The sequence below is a fragment of the Strongylocentrotus purpuratus genome, unplaced genomic scaffold, assembly GCF_000002235.5.
Source record: "Strongylocentrotus purpuratus isolate Spur 01 unplaced genomic scaffold, Spur_5.0 spur5_contig_844, whole genome shotgun sequence".
Classification (NCBI taxonomy): Eukaryota; Metazoa; Echinodermata; class Echinoidea; order Camarodonta; family Strongylocentrotidae; genus Strongylocentrotus; species Strongylocentrotus purpuratus.
In genome coordinates, this window is record NW_022145551.1 from 1413929 (window position 1) to 1426532 (window position 12604).

The 12604-nt window shown below is 36.4% G+C and overlaps 1 protein-coding gene across 1 annotated transcript in view; it reads left to right on the plus strand.

Annotated features, from left to right (window-relative positions):
* Positions 1–1135: 1135 nt before the first annotated feature.
* The window catches only part of LOC100892976, a 37882-nt gene continuing 26413 nt past the window's right edge, over positions 1136–12604 (plus strand). The window contains exon 1 of the mRNA XM_030990411.1: positions 1136–1196. The gene's annotated coding sequence lies outside the window, so the exon portion shown is untranslated. The remainder of the gene's footprint in view (positions 1197–12604) is intronic.

Consider the following 12604-nt stretch of genomic DNA (forward strand, 5'->3'; position numbering starts at 1 on the left):
TCAAATATTTACAAATAGTTTCAATAGTTGTCGCTAAGCCCATACGTTGCGTATAGGAGGCGATATTTAAAAAAAAACCTATTTACTAAATATTCTATGCTGAGCTATTGAACAAAAATTTCTCCATCCCTTTCTCCATAAGGCCTACGTGTTTATATATACAGACATTTTTATCTCTAAGTCTCTCTCTTGTTTTCCATCTCTCGATCAATCGAGATATCACACGACTCCTTATTATACGCGATCACACATTAATTTTCAAATATCACCATATGAATTTATTCACACGCTCAACACTTCCCCCAATGATATCAAATATTTCACTTCTTTTTCTCTTTTTCTCTCGAAATGCGCATAGTATATCGCTCATATGGCCTATTAGTGATGCCCTTATTATTATGTTCTAATGTAATTACATTTATTATGCTGACATAGCCAGTGGAGTGTCCACCTGACACATGTGTCTGACTCATTTGCATACAGCCAATCAGAAGAGTCTAGCTAGCTATCTAAACTTGCACGTGCACACATGGTAACCGTTAGGGTTAGTGATAGGGTTATAATAATCATGCAGACCCACCTATATTATCAACCCATCGTTAGCTCAATCGGTAAGGACAGCGTACATGTAATACAACGTTGGAGTTGTGGGTTCGAATATCAGTAAATATTCATTTCTATGTTTTGCCTTTATAACTAGTGAGGCAAAGCAATACATAATCAAAGTTTAATTGTTTGTGACCTTTTCCCAAGCTGCTAATGACGTAAAAACATATCATCCGGTACTCTCGTTGGATAAAATGGCACAGACCGGGGTTGCCCAGATACAGGAGCCCAACAATACTCCAATTTAAAGAACTACAGGTCTACATTGATCGAATGCAATGTTTTATACCCCCATCCGCAAATATAATAAATCAATTCAGATACTAATCTCAATATTCTTTTGCTTATTATTCGGATTCGCTGTTCCTATTCTATTCTGATATGCGCATATGATAAATGTGATCACGTGGTATAGCCTGTGCAATTAAAACGCAATGAACTATATCTGATTAAATGTGAATCGTGCATAAACCAATCATATCGCTCGGGACCAGTGTGATGTGGTTCCATATACACAGTGCGTATCGTCATCAATTAGAGCCGTTCATATTTTCAGATTGAAAACAACGATTGATAGACCCACGTTGAAGGTAAGAGATCATTGCTTATTACTTATTGATCATGCTTAGTATATTTGTCGTAGGCCTATGGTTTTAATTTTCACTTGCTTTATGTGTAATGGCATATACTTCAGCTGTGATATATACTGGTAGATACATCTAAATATGTATAAATAATGAGAGAATGTCACTGCATGGTGTTGGTACTCGTGCATACCAAACGCTTTGATCAGCAATATCAAGGGATAGGCGATAAATGATTATGATGAAGATGATGATAATTCTGATGATGATGGTGATGATAATTCTGATGATTATGATGAAGATGCTGATGATGGTGATGATAATTCTGATAATGATGGTGACTAAGTTCTTGTATATAGCGTCAATATACGTCTTGTTACCAACATCATACATATCCTTGTCTATGTGAATATCATTATGAGGATGAGCAGGAGACTCGTTAATAGTAAAAGCTGTTTTTTGATTAATAAACATAAAACCGTCTGCACAGGTATTACTGTTGTGTAGTTATGATTTTGTGATATGATTTTTTTTAAATAATGTCATCTTCTTGTGACAGTCTCTGCCCTGCGCTCATAATGCAACATTTTGCTTCTATCACCATTATAGATGAGTGGTATGTAATGACATGTGCTCCTGATGGCATCGAAATCTAATTAGTCTGATCAAATCAATTATAAATGCATTTGGTAATTCTTTATGTTCCCCAAGTTTTCTGGGCTACAGAATATTGATAAAAATACCACAAACGTCTCTAAAAAAAAAATACCCAGGTCTACACACACACACACACACACACATATATAACCCTATCGGGTACCTGGCGTGGACATCATAACAATCCTTACCCTAACCCTAAAACCCTAACCTTAAAACTTTTCTGTATAATTATTGTCCTCATAATGACAATGTCTACTTAATGACTCGCTTTTCCACTCCAAATGTCCATCTAATGATGCCTGATGTAAATAAAATAGGCCTTCTATGATGAATAAAACGTACACACTTAAAGAGGACACGAAATTGTCCTGATAACAATGTCTACTTAATAACTCATTTTAATTCCAAATGTACATACTATTTATTTATTATATTTACGACATGAAAGATTTTCATTTCAACTGATTAAATTATTATATGTAAATTAGATATATACATATTATGTGTGTGTGTTTGTGTAGGTATCTTTAGGTATCTATGATTATGTAGTTATGAAATGACAAAAGGCAAATCGATGGTCATTTTGCCTTCTGGTATTAATATTCATATTACTTCTACTTCTATATGTAGGCCCTACCACTAGACACACGTTTACTACTACTGCTCCAGCTACAACTACGACTCAATCACCACCACCACCAAATATATTCGAACTAGATGTATATTTTGTATAGATCTTTTGCGGTGGATAAATTAAAGACTCAATTCATTTTATGTTAAATGTCAGTAGATTCTAATATTTTCAACACCTTTCTCAGTTTGGTTTTACTGTCTTACTATGCAAGACAGTAAAGACAAACAACATGAGAAAGGTGGTGAACATAATATGCTATTACTACTGTTTCAAGACACAATATTCCGATGTTGCCACGGTGAAACTCACACAGAACAAACGACAGAAGAACTTTGATACCTTTATAAACATTAACAATACCAAGCTTTCATTATCAATCTCTCTTCTACCAAAATACGAAATTTGCCGCACGTTGTACTTTTCCATTCGCATTTGCAAATATGCATTATTCTGTAAACATTCAATAGCTTTTGGGAGACGTGCGCTATGACGTTTTTTCCCCTCAACTTTTATTTTGTTTCCTCTATTGACACAATAGTGGCGAAGCGTTGGCAGATATGTCTGGTTGTCTAGACCTCGGGAGGTGTCATTCTCTCGTACAAATCTCTCCCTAGGTTCCAGCTTCGTTGAGATAAAAGTGGTGGTTTTGGTTTTGATTGATGACGTAATTGTAAAACGCTTCACATTTCTGTTTCTTATAATAAAACAACACAAAGCTATAAAGTGAATAAGCACATTGTACATGTACCACGACATATCCGAGCATGTTTTTACGCTTACTCGGCTCTTATTTCTTTTTACTCCTGCGAAAATTACTTCGAGTCAATTTCCTACACTTACCGAAATCCTAACTTCAACCCCAAACCAGAACCCTTGCCCTGACTCTGAACATAATCTAAAACCCAATTGCAACCCTAACCTTAATGATCTTATCCTATACATTTGTTGAAGTAAAGCCCAGAACAATTGTCGCCTGAGCAAATGCCAGGTATTCACAGCGAACAGATCATCTGCCAAGCTGTGAGACAGAACGTACATACTGAGTAAGCTAAATGACCTTGTCTTTCATTTTTCAATAGTGAAAAGTTGTATTCGAGTGGCATTCCGAATATGAGCAGGGTGTTTTGGCATTTTAATTAATTTAGATTAATTTGTTTACCCTTTTCAAATGGTAATGCATAGCTTGAATAACGTAACAAAATGACATTAGTGTGCCCCATTGCATAAAACTGAGCATTGATTTTAACTTTGCCATTAACATTAACTACCATGACCCCATTGCATAAAACTTAATAGCATTGGTAACTTTGCTATTAATATTAACTACCAGAACCACATTGCATAAAAATTAGCATTAGTGGTAATGGACCAGGTAACCTTGATTTGATTGGCTGTTAAGTGATGTTGCCATGGTATATAGTAATTATATTGATGGCAAAGCTACCATCAGTAGAAAGCTTTATGCAACGAGCATCAACAACGTAACAATATACGATTTGTCATGTCATGAAATCTATGATAATTAATCCTTTGAAATAAGTAGGACAGGGCGGCCGAGCGACTTCCAAAGTGGGGGGGCACCAACAAAAAAGGGCACTTTTTGGAAAAATAAGGGCACCTACAGTGGGAAATCTCAAAGCGAAAATATACAATTTTTTAGACATTGGTAAATACCCCTACATTGTGATTACATTATCAGGGATGATTGCAATATTTGTTTCTCTTCATACATCATACAAGATATCGCTTAAGCATCATACTTTACAGTTGGGTGTGATGTCTGAATATGCATTTACGAGCGAGCGAAGCGAGCGAGAAAAACTTTAAAGATCTGTGAGGTCGCAGTGCGAAAAATTGGACTAGGAAAGCTAGAGACAGAAGAGAATGGAAATTTCATGAGGAGGGCTTTGTCCAACGTCTGGATGAACTATAGCCTGATAGATAGATAGATAGTGCGAAAAATTACATCTTATAAAGAGGAAAAAAGCCAATCGTGATGGGGTTATAAGCACATTCTCATAACGGAAGACTGAAAAGACCTTTGATAAGTAACATAATTATATCATCTTTAAATGCGAGCGAGCGCAGCGAGCGAACTTTTTGGGGAAATTGCTCTTAGTCGCTTTAAATAAGGGGCACGTTTAATGATTACATGAAAAGGGGACAATTATCGAAAGGGATAAGACACTTATTAGAAAAGAAAAGGAGCACGTGTCAAAGTACAAAGGATAATTATAAGAGGTGTAAATGAGGCATTTTTTTCACCTGAAAAGAGGCACTCACCAGTGATGAAAAAGAGGCGTTTACAAAAATGGGAAATAGGCATTTGTTGACGGAAAAGGGGCACCCATCAGATTTTGATAGGGGCATTTATAAGAGGTGAAAAGGGGATAGGTCCCTTATTGGAGAGGAAAAGGGGCACGTATCATTATTAAAAGGGGAATTAGCAGAGTTGAAAAGGGGCACTGACCAGATATGAAAAGGGGCACTTATGAAAATGTAAAAGGGGCACTTATAATAAAGGAAAATGTGCATTTGTTGAATAAAAAGGGGGCACCGTTCAGATTTTTAAAAGGGGCAGTTATGAGAAGGGGAAGGAGCTCTTTCTTTTCAATGGGGGCACTTATCATAAGGAAAAGGGGCACTTATTAGAAAGGGAAAGGGGTAGTTATGAGAAAGGGAAGGAGCTCTCTCTTTTTAATGGGGGCACTTATCATAAGGAAAAGGGGCACTTATTAGAAAATAAGACGGGCACATGTTAAAATGAAAGGTGTGCTCATCCGAGTTTAAAAAAGGGGTAGTTATTAAAAGGAGAAGGGGCACTTCTTACAAAGGAAAAAAGGGGAAGTTGTCAAAGTAAAAGGAGCACCTCTCAGTTTTGAATAGGGCAATTATCAGAGGTGAAGGGGGCACTTATTAAAAGTGAAAAGGGGCACTTCTCGTACCTGAAGAGAGGCATTTACTAGAGATTAAAAAGGGCACTTATTCAAGATAATTTCAAGATTTATGAGAATGGAAAATGGACACTTATTGCAAAGGAAAATGGAAACATGTCGAAGGAAAAGGGGCACGTGTCAAAAATAAAAAGGGCACTCGTCAGAGTTGAAAAGGGGGAAGGGGCACTTTTACTAAGTAATAGGAGCACTTGTCAAAGTAAAAGGGGCACCTTTCCTATGTAGAAGGGGCACTTCTTACAAAATAAAAGGGGCACTTTTCCTATGTAAAAAGGGGCACTTTTGGGGTATCTGAAAAAGTGGGGGGGCACTGTGCCCCCCCTGCCCCCCCGGGAGAACCGCCTCTGCAGGCTATCCTTATACATGTATATTACATTGCCCGAAACTATGTTAAAATATTCTGGTTGGGAAATTGTATAAATCTTCGTGATAAATGAGATGTCGTATTTTAATGGTTTAAACACTTGACTTGAAATACAAAGATCGTGGCGGGTTATTGGATATCTCGTCACTAGGTCCCCAGGAAAGAAACATCTATTAAGTAGAATATGTTAGTAAAACGGTTTATTGGGAGCTTCATTAATAATCATATCATCAATATATAGGTTAACGGAATACCTTGTCACTTGGTCCCGAGTTAGTATATCGGCTAATGGAATACCTCATCGCTAGGTCCCCAGGAAAGAAACATCCATACGTTGGAATATGTTAGTAAATCGGTTTATTGGGAGTTTCATTAATAATCAATTCATCAACATAACAGGTTAATGGAATACCTTGTCACTAGGTGAATAGTACGAAATATAGAAAGAGAATGCTTTGTACTCGTTTGCTATACTCGTAATGTACGAGACTATTTCTTGTACTGGTAATCATAATAAAAGCAAGAAGCAATCCATCTGCAGTTAATTGGTATTTGTGTTATTTTATGGAACCCCAGAATGTTGATTCGTAAATTACCATGACTACATAGTTACTGGATGATCCATTAGGCATGCATGCGTTATGAACTATTCTAATGGTTTTCGTTTGTAATTTATTAATTTTTGCAACCAGTATTCTTTCTGTCGAAATTGTACTTTTTACCTTATTTTCGATAATCTGATATACACTCTCATCCTTAGCATTATCTTTTATATATATCTCTCTGTCTCTCGCTTTGTCTCTATTTCTCTCTCTCCCTCTGCCTTTCTCTATCTTACACTTTTCCTGGATCTCCTGTGCTGTCTGCACTATTACCCCCTACCTCTCTTCTATATTTCCCTCCAGCCCTGTGATGATTGTGGAATACAATTAAGCAACTGTTAGCTGTTTTATGAATTTTATGAATTTTATGAATTTTATGAATTTGTATATATATATATATATATATGTGTGTACACTGATTTATTTTAAAAAGTCAATAATATGTCTTAATACGATTTATTTTTGTATAAATATTTATGTTTTTACAATGTACAGATTTCTGCAATTCAGCCATCTGGCTGAAAATGAATTTTTAATAAAACCATTACCATTGTAAAAGCCGGGGTAAAAGTATGATAACAAGGCCCTAAGCGAGCACAGTATTAATACTGATAAGTGATGAGGCTACACTGGGTACAAAAAAGGTATAATATCATCATTATCATCATTATTATCATATAATTATCATCACCCAAATGTATTGGTTAATTGTATTCAGCGATATTATCCCGCGAATAAGGTAAAACAAAAAGGAATTAAGTGTAGACTGCAGGGAGGGTTGTTCTTTGGAAGAAATATCTAAGTGATGACATTATTCCGACTTTTTAACGGAATTTAACATGATAAAATAACATAACGTAATGTTTATTTGTTTTCCGGTCTAGTTTATTGTATGTTGAAACCCTTAGGAATGGCACCCTAAACATTGTTAAATTATTATGTTGAGTTCAAAGAGTGTAAATAACGGTATTTATTTCATTCACCAACACAAAGAAGTTTTTTCCGACCGGACACATAAGCACAAAATCAAAATCAAAATCACATATTCTACACTAAAAAAAGATTATGAAATCTTCCAAAAGACCCCTAAACACAGATTTTATCCTCAGAAACTTATTGCAAATTACCTTTTATTTAAAAATTAAGTCTTTGTATTTCACTTATCTTCTTTAATTTTTGTTATTTTGTGAGCGCTATGATCATATGGTACTTTTGTTTTTAGCACTCCTTAATGATGGTTTATCCGTTCGTTTGTTATTGTTATCATTATCAATATTATTACACTTGTTAAACGAACAATCGTTAAAATATCACCAGATGCCGCAGAACGTAAGCGGTGTGAACAAAGGCCCATTGCTATAACAAAAATACATGTATTACATCCAATCAGAAGCGATAGTGAAACTAAAACACTCCAAAGCCATAGATATTAATCATGCCCTTAATCTTTGATGTAAAAATCACCTACTCTATCTTTATTGATTGTTGTCCTAGTGACGCTTGCACGCATTCCGTCCGTCCTGACCTTTGCTGAGAACGCGGTCACGGTGTACCGTTTTTTGGTTGGAATATCGGTGTTTTTTAATTATCTTATCTCCATCTCTCATGTAGCAGGATTTACGAGGCACAGCGTTGGTCCTACTATTGAATTTGAATTTGAATTTGTAGATGGGGGCACTGATGTCATGTGGAAGCGGTGGGGGGGGGGGGGGGGTGCATTGCACATTATACATGTTTTATGGAGATGATAGTTTATATTGAAACAAGGCCTTCGTTGAGAACGCAGTCACAATGTTCCGTTTTATTTTGAATAAAACACAATCAGTTTGTTTTCTTTATCTCTCATATTTGCAGGCATAGCGTTGGTCCAATTATTGATCATGTCAATGGGGCACTGATGTCATGAAGAGAGAGAGAGGGGGAGGGGGCGCATTGGACATAATACCTGTTTTATGGAAGATAATTATACTAAAACGAAACCAATACCAGGGTTAAAGAGAGAGAGAGAGAGAGAGAAAGATATATATATATATATATATATATATATATATATACTGCTTTATCTTCTCTCTTTTCTCCACTTTCCCTTTTCCTCATCTGTCTTTTCTTCTCTCTCCCTGTCTTTTAATTTTCGTCTCATTTTTGTCGTATCTACTCTATTTATGGCAATTTCTTAAATGCCCCTCCATGTGCTCCACGTAGTTTGGCCGCTGCGTATTGCCTATGACGATAATCATAGTTCGTTTTGAAAAAAAGAAATCGCTACAGTGCTGGAGCCGTTTGATACCGTACCAGGCGCCTTTCAAATGAGAGAGTAATTTGTGCACCTAAAGAATGAATCGCTAGAAAAGCCATTAATCCATTAGCCATTATCAATCCACTATGCCCCATGAACAACACATGCTGCTCACTTTGTTTACGAAAAGGGACTTAATTATGATTTGCTGTTTATTGTTTATCATTTCCCCCAATGCTACTCTCTATTATTCCTTCCGTGAATGTGCTCAATATTAGGAGCTTAAATAGAAAAATAGAAATAACTTCTGGCTTGTAACACTATTTCGTGTTATTCTTATATCAATAGCCAGAATGCTGATTGCAAACAGTTGTTATGAAGTGGTGGAACATCATGGCTTATCTACGGAGGTATAAACGTAGAGTGAAAGGGCGACTTGTTAAAACTCGCCAAGACGCCAGGAAACATGACTTATGTACAGAAGCTTAAACGTGCAGTAAGAAGGCGAGTTGATTAACACGCCAAGGCGTTATGCCAAGACGACGAGAAAGCGATATTTTAAAACTGTTAAAAACTCGCCAAGGCGCTAGCTTGTAAGAAAGCTGACCTAGGTACCTCGGTTACGTACATAAGGAGAGAAGTTGGCTTTATATTAAAACTCGGCCAAATATCCTTGTTTTAGGTCGGGAAGGCGAGAAAGCAACTTAATTGTTAAAATCCCACCAAGGCACCTTGTTTAAGACGAGAAGGTGAGTCGTTAAAACTCGTTATAGTGGCTTCTGCTAAGTGGATAAACCTCACTAAGTCGCCTTCTTTATCCTTCTCGACTTAAACAATGCACCTTGGTAAGTTTTAACAACTCCCCTTCTCGCTTTCTCGATTTAAACAAGGCGTATTTTCGCCTTCTCGACTTAAACATGACAGATTGACGAGTTTTAACAACTCCCCTTCTCGCCTTTGCGTCTGAAACAAGGCCCCTCACTCATACTAATCTTGAGCTCTGGTATGGGAATTGTATTTTGAGAGAGAATTGCTATGATTTAATATTCTGGATTGTTTATCCTGCAGTAGATTGGTTGTTTGAACCAGTGAATTAAAAAAACGCAAACAAAATTAATGGGCATGATCTTCGATAAAAACCACAACTCCCATTTGCACATAATGACCCGTTTATAAGCACATGGTGTCGGGTCTATACTTACCCGGATTTTCTCATCTGTTCATGCTCATTACTTAGCCACTAAAATTTTTCTACCAAAATTGTTTGGCACATTCAGAGTAGAGTTAGTTGTATTCTGTGAGAATCTATTTTTCAATATTTACCAGAACTCATGCTTATCTTGAAACTTCCGTAGTATTTCATTCAGATCCTGTCTTAATTATGACATATAATACTAAAGGGTGACAGGCATGATCAGTCACTAGGACTTCACAAAGTTGCAGGCATTAATCCATTGCAATTCGGTAATTTATAAAGGTCTACATGAATAAGTTGGCAGCAGTAATTTGTATTCTCCACTTTTTCAGAATTACACTAAAGAATAATGTGTATTGAATAGAGCCGTGTGAATGATAATTACAAACAAATAAAGAAGTAATTGCCAATTCTTACACAGTGATTGTAAATTCATTTTGCCTTACCTATATTATTTAGAGACTTATGACGATTATTTTTCGATTACATTGCTCTTAATCAACACAGTCTTCCATGGGCTTACAACTTTCAGTGATTGATACACATTTTGCTCATTTACATTTTGAATTTCAGAACATTCTAAATAAAAAAAATAAAAATAAAATGAAACGGTGACACTAAACTGATGTGTGTTCAATCTAGATATCTTACGGAAATGGCATGGTCTGTGTATTATTTGACAATAATGTTATATTATCAGTGCAGTCGTATTTTAAGAAGAACATTTATATATATATTTAATGCAAGTGGTTTGTACCAATATAGCAAAATAACAGGAGTGGGCCCAGTGTTTTTCTTAGGGAGGGTGAGGTGCTCTTTAAAAGTCAGAATTTCCCGGATAAACTTCATTTTGCATGAAATTGTAAAGGCTTATTGTTGGTGAATACCTGAATCTGTGCGAACGAATTTTATCGGTCTTTGTGCATGATGTGGTACTTTACTGACGGGATTCGCTGGTATGAATAGCTGTCAGATATTATCGCGTGATAACCTGAAGTATAGTTTGCAATTGCACATTTAGCAAAAAATGCCACAAAAAGACTCATTTTTTTTGGTATTAACTATTCATCTATGCAACAACAGCCTGCATTCCATAATGCGCACGCGGATGTATTCCTTTCAGAAAGAGGAACGGACTCAATTCTTAACCCGTTCGCTACTGAATTCTCTATTTCTCATAGGCTTATCACAGGGACCACCAGGCTCCGGTAAGCAATGGGTTAAAGTTCATCCATCCCTTCAGACAGGGAAGTCAGATCTATAAAATGCACAAAGTGAAACCTCGCCATGCGTCATGGACGCTATGTGTATTAAAAAGAAAGAATCATAATGCTAGCTATGCGAGCATAAACATGTTTACCAAGTTATAAGAAATAAAACGCTGTTCATAATTACAGAGGCTGCTACGCTGTAGTACGTGGACAAATACAGTGTGTCCCGAAAAAAACTATACACTTTTGAAATGGCTGCCGAATAACAAATATATGATTCTAGGGGAAAAGTTATATATGTATGGAAAGCTCATATACTCAACTTTCATATAACATCAAAAGTTGCGAAAATAATTCATGCTCGGGTGAGCACTGCTCACTTTTGTAAAGGGTATGAAAATTAGGTTGCGCAGGAATTAGCCTTCCAATTTGTGACACTTAATCCTTTGGAGCTTACGGAATTGAGGATGATATGGCCAATTTATGATCAATTGTGATGAGTTTGGGTTTGCTGAGTGAAATGTTTGGTTTATGGGATTAACATTTTATGCATGAGTGAACAGGAATTGCATTTTTTATTGTAGCACTGTAACTTCCCTGTTAGACTCAGTGGTGTGTTCATGGGAGTCAGGATGGGGTGATGGTACATGTTGTAATTTCCATGTTACAAACTGTTATTCTCTTACATCTGTGACTTTGAATAAAAACCTTCACCCCACATTTCAATTATTGTAAGATTAGTTGAACATCTCATTGATTTATTCAATACCCAGGTAGGGATAATGTAAATCGAATATTCAAATACGGTTTGTTGAAAAAAGGAATGTCCAAGATGTCGGCTACTTATTCTTCAGGTAAATGGTAACTGAAATGTGGGGTGAAGGTTTTTATTCAAAGTCACAAATGTAAAAAAATAACAGTTTGTAACATGGAAATTACAACGTGTACCATCACCCCATCCTGACTCTCATGAACACACCACTGAGTCTACCAGGGAAAGTTACAATGCTACAATAGAAAAATGAAAATCCTGTTCCGTGCATAAAAGTTTGGTTTAATAAACCATGGAATTCACTCAGTAAATCATGAATTTATCATATCACCCTCAATGTTGTAAGCTCCAAAGGATTTACCTCTCACACATTGGAAGGCTAATTCCTGCGCAACCTAATTTTCATACCCTTTACAAAAGTGAGCAGTGCTAACCCGAGCATGAATTATTTTCGCAACTTTTGGTGTCATATGAAAGTTGAGTTTATGGGCTTTCCATACATATACAACTTTTTCCCCTAGAATCATATATTTGTTATTCGGCAGCCATTTCAAAAGTGTATAGTTTTTTTTCGGGACACACTGTAGAGCATGAACACAGGCAGCAGATAATGCGGCAATGGTTCCTGGGAGGGGGGGGGGGTGAAACAGTCAACATAACTCATCATATTAATCAGTAAAATGTTCTTGCTAATACTATAGCGCCATAATCCTACTAATTGCTGCAATATTCTGCAACCTGCTCTAGTTTCTGCGATGATGGCGATATAATAAGATACATTCCACA